Source organism: Macrobrachium rosenbergii, chromosome 1 (assembly GCF_040412425.1).
Source record: "Macrobrachium rosenbergii isolate ZJJX-2024 chromosome 1, ASM4041242v1, whole genome shotgun sequence".
In the NCBI taxonomy this organism is placed as follows: domain Eukaryota; kingdom Metazoa; phylum Arthropoda; class Malacostraca; order Decapoda; family Palaemonidae; genus Macrobrachium; species Macrobrachium rosenbergii.
The window spans coordinates 33,446,669-33,453,248 of NC_089741.1; the positions used below are offsets into that span (position 1 = coordinate 33,446,669).

At 37.9% G+C, this 6,580-nt stretch overlaps 1 protein-coding gene and 1 long non-coding RNA gene across 2 annotated transcripts in view; both read right to left on the reverse strand.

Annotated features, from left to right (window-relative positions):
- Window positions 1-6,580, reverse strand: part of LOC136847958 (breast cancer anti-estrogen resistance protein 3 homolog) — a 485,533-nt gene that overhangs the window by 108,147 nt on the left and 370,806 nt on the right.
- The window catches only part of LOC136848225 (uncharacterized), a 6,841-nt gene continuing 2,225 nt past the window's right edge, over window positions 1,965-6,580 (reverse strand). Inside the window, exons 3-6 of the long non-coding RNA XR_010855983.1 lie at window positions 5,185-5,450; window positions 3,494-3,679; window positions 2,725-3,306; window positions 1,965-2,472 (exon numbers count right to left, since the gene is read on the reverse strand). This is a non-coding gene — a long non-coding RNA (uncharacterized lncRNA). The remainder of the gene's footprint in view (window positions 2,473-2,724; window positions 3,307-3,493; window positions 3,680-5,184; window positions 5,451-6,580) is intronic.

A 6,580-nucleotide genomic window follows, 5' to 3' on the forward strand; every position in this document is an offset into this window, starting at 1 on the left:
ACAAGACCAATAGATTGCCCAAATTTTTATGAATGAATTACGGTAGCCCATGGCAACAAACTGGAAGGGACAGTTTTCCATGCAAAATGAGATTCTTTGAAGAGACTGCCATTTCTTGACCAATGGATGCCCTTCACTAAGGAAAACCCTGGTCACTTTCACTTTGAACTTGTTTTGACTCCTGGGAAAGGATGAACCTTGAGAAGAGACTATCAAGGTGTAAATAGATGGAATCTTTTGCTGTGAATTCTCAGGTTGAAGCACTGTTCCACATTTTATTTAATGTCTCATACTTAACTCTGCTTATCTTTTTGAAGGATTTCCTTGCAGCACTCCTCCTGAAGTAGCTCGTTAAGATTCTACTGTAGAAGATCTTAGTAGTACTGCATATCCTAAACAATGAAAACTTACATGTTTGTGCATTGAGTAGATGTCATCTAAGTTTCTCTCACACAAAAGCATGAATGGGAGAAGATGTGGGATGGTTGTATTAGGAGCCTGAGGGTTGGTGCACTCATTCATAGCCTTCAGTGTTGACCGCAGTTTGACTTGAAATTAAATGCGGTGAGTCGGGTGTACTTCTGCCTTACTGTGTGCCACGTGTTAGTCAGACGCTGAATCTGTAATACAGAGGACTCGATTCAGATTTTAAGTTCCTAGTGGATTTCTGATGAAGACTGAGACATCTGGCAATATTTCAATAGTCAAATTTATATCTGAAAATTAATTTCATTTCAAATATTACATTACCTCAGGCATGCACAGGCCAAGCATCAGACCAGTGAAACCATATAAGTTGCCCATTGCAGTTTTTGTGTCGAGAGCCATCTGTATCCAGCGATGGATAATTTCTGCTCGCTCATTTAGATCTGGGCTCATGAGGATTGTCACTGCCACAAGTAACTTTAAACACCCGTTCTGAAACCAAAGAATTATAATTAATAAAACACTCCTGAATCAGTCTAACGTTTCTCTAAAGCAATCTTAAAAATTTAGGGTTTTCTCTCAAAATTTTTCCATCACTGTTCATTGACAGGGTATGAAACTCCTTTCCTTCTGAAGTGAATAAATTATAAACCTTCACTATATATGGTATTATATCCCCAAACACATTTATGGCATGTACGATAGGTTCAACTCACAGGAATGGCATTTGGTGACCAAAATAGGTCAACACACTAACATGATGGACCACAGATTTTAGACAACTATCATCAGTTCTTAGGCCTGAGGTTATTTCGAAGGGTGCATATGATTCTTCACAAATGGAGACCTCTCGAGTAGTCTTCCAGGACAAATGAAAATTAATTGAAGGTACTACCTCAAAAAGGTATGGCATGGAACAGACTTGTTTCTTTGTGGACAAAATGCCCTCATATAAGTCAATCACTGTTAAAACAGAAAGTAAACACAATACAACTGATGTCAGTTTGTTGGAGGTCCCCAGATCTTTGAAATTGTCTGAAGTACATGACCTCAGGATTTTCTCTGCATCACTGTCAGTCACAGCTTTACTGTTATACATTATAAGCAGCTGAAAATCCTCTGAAGCACAAGTGTGGTGTGCTAAGAGACCACTGTAAACAAGATTCCAATATACTGCCCCCTGAACCTTACTCTCCTTTCAATTAGGTCTGTCCTCAACTGAGCCCCATGGGGGAAGAGTGACTAGTTCGACTACCAGATGTAACGCCAAGACTCCAAGTCACATCTACCAGTTCCATTCAGCACCAAGATCAGCCCTTGTTAGGTGAGCTGCTAAACTTGGAAAAAACAGGATGTTTTCTCCGCATGAAACGTACAGCAAGTTTCAGTTACCAAATGAGCAGCAAGATTGTCATTTACTTTGCTGTTTTCTGTCGGTGTAATTTACCAACAGAAAATGTGTGGATTAATAACTTAACAGGTTTTGGAAAGAATTTATATAAAAATTTAATTTTTATCAAACTGGCTTGTGGCTGATTATAGAATGCATTCATAGCATCTACAGATGTATCAAACTACTTTTCTAACAGGTTCTCCTAGTTAATTGGATTGTTAATTTACCATGTATGAAATATATAGTTTTCTAATTTATTGTTAGGAAAATTAAAAATGAAAAAATTTAATGGTTCTTACTCTAAGCCACAAGGATTTTCATTGAAAGTTTGCACACTTTTATTGGAAACCACAAAACTAAAATGCAATGCTGTAAGACTCGAGATAACTGGACGAGGTTAAAAAGAATAACGAATAGGTTCATCCTACCTTGAGCCACTCTCTAAAAGGGTATTCTTAACACCGTTCAGTGCTGTACCATCGAGTGGTTTGTTTTCAATAGAACTAAGGAGAAGGGTGCTAAAATTTTCAAGGTCAAATGCAGTTTGTGCATTCATTTCAGGCATTGTGAACAATACTGGTTCTTCGTCAACCACGGAATCCTCTTCTAGATGTACACTACCACTGTCACCAAAAGATGCTTGACTGTCACGACTGTAAAGGAGAAAATTTTTCTATACTAACTGAATTCAGAAAATGGTACAGCAACAAATAAATGATAAACATTATCCAAATACTGTACTTCATAATCTTAGTACATAAAATAATCCTGCAATATAGTAATAGGAATGATTCTAATTTGATCAACAGAAATTTTAACCAACACAATATTGTAAATCAATGGAAAATTATTAAATATAACACTAAATAATACTCGATGCTGTAAAGTATAAGTGAAATTCTTACTTTCTAGTGTCACTTGCAGAAGTCTGTACAGAATCAGAGCCGTTCCCAGAATCGGATCCAGAAGGCTGATACATTTCAGACAAACGGGAGTGCCTTTGGGTTTGATGCTGTATCTGCAGTGAGTGTCCCACTATCAATACTTTTGCCATTGTTTTCCAAGTCTCCACTTTCTGTGGGAGTAACAAGATCTTCGACGAACTGCTTTTGCATTCTTTTTGTCATCTTCTTCTGTCTTCTTCAATTTCAGCGTAAATTCTTTCTCTGATATGGCTGATGGGGTATGTTGGCCTGAGGCAGTTTTTTCTGGTTTCACTTTAAAGGATGGTACCCTTTGAGGGCTTTGGTGGAGGGGCCTGTGGTACTACATCATCATCAATGGACTTATCTGTAGGAGTGAGATCTACTCTCAAGCCAACATTGGGATCAGAAGGCATGTTTGCAAAATGCTCTGTAGCTACAGAAAAGATTTTGTAGTCATCTTTCTTGGGAGCGACTGCGAAGTGAATTTGTTTTGTTCTACCACTGGACGTGGGCCTATGACACCATCGTTGCTGCAACTTCGTTCTTCATCCCTCAAGGCACCTGAAAAGATTTTGCATTTTAAACTGCTGACACAGGATACATTTCACTTGATGCCTGACCTTCAACCTGCCATAACCCACTCAGTATTACATGGTAATTCTTTCATAGTTTCAACAGATGGTAAGTATTTGACACCTAGAAATGTGATTTGGTAGTCTCAGACTAATTTTCAAGAATTTAAACTAACCTGTACCACCCTCAGAGATTTCATCAGAAGGCCTGGAGGTACTGTTGTTCCTGGTTTTGATGGGCAAAATGGGAGCAGTATCTCTTCGCATTCTAGGGGAGAGTGTGCTGGACTCTCACTATTGTACACCCAACACCTATGGGTCCACTGTAGGAATGCTGGTGACGTAACGTGCCTCCGGATATTCTGTCAAAAGTACATTTTAATATATAACAGAATACAGAATTTAGGCCAAGTGCTGGGACCTATAAGGTCATTCAGTGCTGAACTGGAAATTGAAAGTATAAGGTTTGAAGGTGTAACAGAAGAAAACCTCGCAGTTGCACTGTGAATCAATTGTTAGAAAGGGTGGAGAATGAAAGAGGTTACAGCTAGGGGCTGAAGGGCACTGCAAAAAAATTTTATGTAATACCTACAGCGCACCAAATGAGGTGCACCAACAGCACTAACCCTCCAAGATTTAATATAACTGATACTATGCAGCAATATTTAAACAAAAACAAAGGCGTGTCAAAGAGATGATTAATGTAATTCCACAAAAAGACAGCTCTGAGTGAAAATGATTCTGCATAGCGTATCCTCATAAACGGAAGCATAGCATACTATGCATGGGATAAATATGAAAAAGTAACTGACATACATGATAGCAGTGAAGCACAATGTGGTTGTGTCATGTGCTGGAAGAGGAAGAAATTACTAGAATGGCTCCTACAGCCGGCATAGTTTCAATTTTGTACGTGCTTATGATGCTGCAAGAGAAGAAAGGGGATATGGTTGCATTTTTTGGGAGATTTTACTTTCACTGAGTTTATAGTGAAATTAAGGTTGTTTCAAAATGCTGATTTCTATCTCGCACACATAAAATACTGTTGCTGGGTTTTAATAGTTGGAACCACCTACAGGATCTATGATCCTTTTTTTTTTTTTTTTTAGAAATTTCTCAAGAACTGGTTGGATCGGGGCATGTAAAAGTTTAAGAGTCATATATTTACTTGTTACATTGGCCATCAACAGGTTTTACGTCCCTCTCTCTCTCTCTCTCTCTCTCTCTCTCTCTCTCTCTCTCTCTCTCTCTCTCTCTCTCTCTCTCTCTCTCTCTCTCTCTCTCCACACTTACAGAAAATATTCACAAATCCACTTTTTTTACCCATACATTCTAATATGTAAGCAATCACAAAGGAAATTATTAATGATGGCCTGAAGTTAAATATTAATGAAACACAATAATTATGATACTGCCTTTTAAAAGTCCGTGTTCAACTAGCAAGTAATGAAAATGGTAGAGGCAAGTATTTGCTCATTACGAAAGTACAGTACTCAAGTTCAATCATTTTCACCTAAAACCACAAACCGATCATTTTAACTTGTAATATCTTCCAAAAATGATCGGTAAAAACCAATTTGTCATTATAACTGCAATCTCTTCCAAATATAACGTGTCCTGCTACCTCTTCTAAACCTTACCTTGGCACTGAACTGAATATAGAATTTAGGCCCAAGGCCAAGCACTGGGACCAATGAGGTCTTTCAGCGCTGAAACTGAAATTGACAGTAAAAGTTTGAAAGGTGTAACAGGAGGAAAACCTCGCAGTTGCACTATGAATCGGTTGCTAGGAGAGGGTTGAGGAAAGTAAGATGGAAGGAAGAGAATATGAAAGGAGGTACAGTAGCCCCCTTGGGGAAAACCTTACCTTGGTGTCGGTTCAGACGACCTGTTGATGGGCCGCGTCAGCGTGCCATGGGAGAACGTGTGGGCTGTCTGAAGGGCGTACTTCGATGCGTAAAAGCTGAGAGGAGCCGTTCGATTGACTGGGGTCGATATTCGGGCACCGGAGGAAATCGTGATGGGTCTCTTGCCTCCCACGTAAGCCCTGACCAGGTCTGGGATGGTGTCGTAGGCATCATCTTCCAGCTGATACTGAATCCTCTCGTACACTGTGTTGGGCTGAACCACCGTCTGCAATGACTGACCAAATTAGTTTTTTTTCGAAAGTTTGGTCATAAATGCATCAGCAGTAGTATAAAGTCAGTGACCCACCAACTGGTTATTATTATTATTTTTTATTAATATTATTATTATTTTATTATTATTATTCAGATGAATCCTATTCACATGGAACAAGCTCACCACAAGGGCCAATGACTTGAAATTCAAGTCTCCAGAATATGATGTTCATTTGTTATTATTATTATTATTATTATTATTATTATTATTATTATCATTATTCAGACGATGAACCCTATTCATATGGCCACTGACTTGAAATTCAAACTTCCCAAGAACATGATGTTCATTACAAAAAAGTAACAGAAGGTAATAGGAAATACAGAAAGAAAGATCACTTATTAAAAAAGAAAAAATAAATTAACAAATTACTGTTATTGCCTTCAGTACTTGGCGCTTTCATTTGATACATGAGAACTGGCACTGCAACAATTATGGTCACCCACACTGGATGTATATGCTTTCTTTCTCTGAATAATTCAGAAGCTAAAATTATGAGAAAGAAAGAAAATCTTGATAATGTTTCATGAAGCGTTCCTTCAGTCATACATATTTTTATATGTAATTGCACACCTTGAAGCACCATAAAGTTACATATTTGATTTGCACTGAATACTGTATAGGTTGTTTGAAAACGAGACACTCTCTCTCTCCTCTCTCTCTCTCTCTCTCTCTCTCTCTCTCTCTCTCTCTCTCTCCAATACTCATATAAGATTAATTTGCATAAAGCAGCCATCCTTTTTAACATGGCATACTTCCTAATTATTATTATTATTATTATTATTATTACTTTTGTCCTAGGACACTTAGCCAAATATTCCAAGACGAACTTAATGAAATGAAAAAAATTGCTGTATAATACGCGAAGAATAAAAATACCGAAAAAGAATAAAAGGAAACATAATACTAGCAGGAATAAAAATACCAAAAAGAATGAAAGAATTCTTGAAAAGTAATTTGGCTTCTAAACTCGGCAAAATAAAACCAGGGTTCAGTTTTTGAACCTGGAGGGAATGAGGCCCAGACCTGTTCTCCTTGAAAGTTGGAGGTCGAACTCAAGCCACACGTGTTAAGATAAAAGC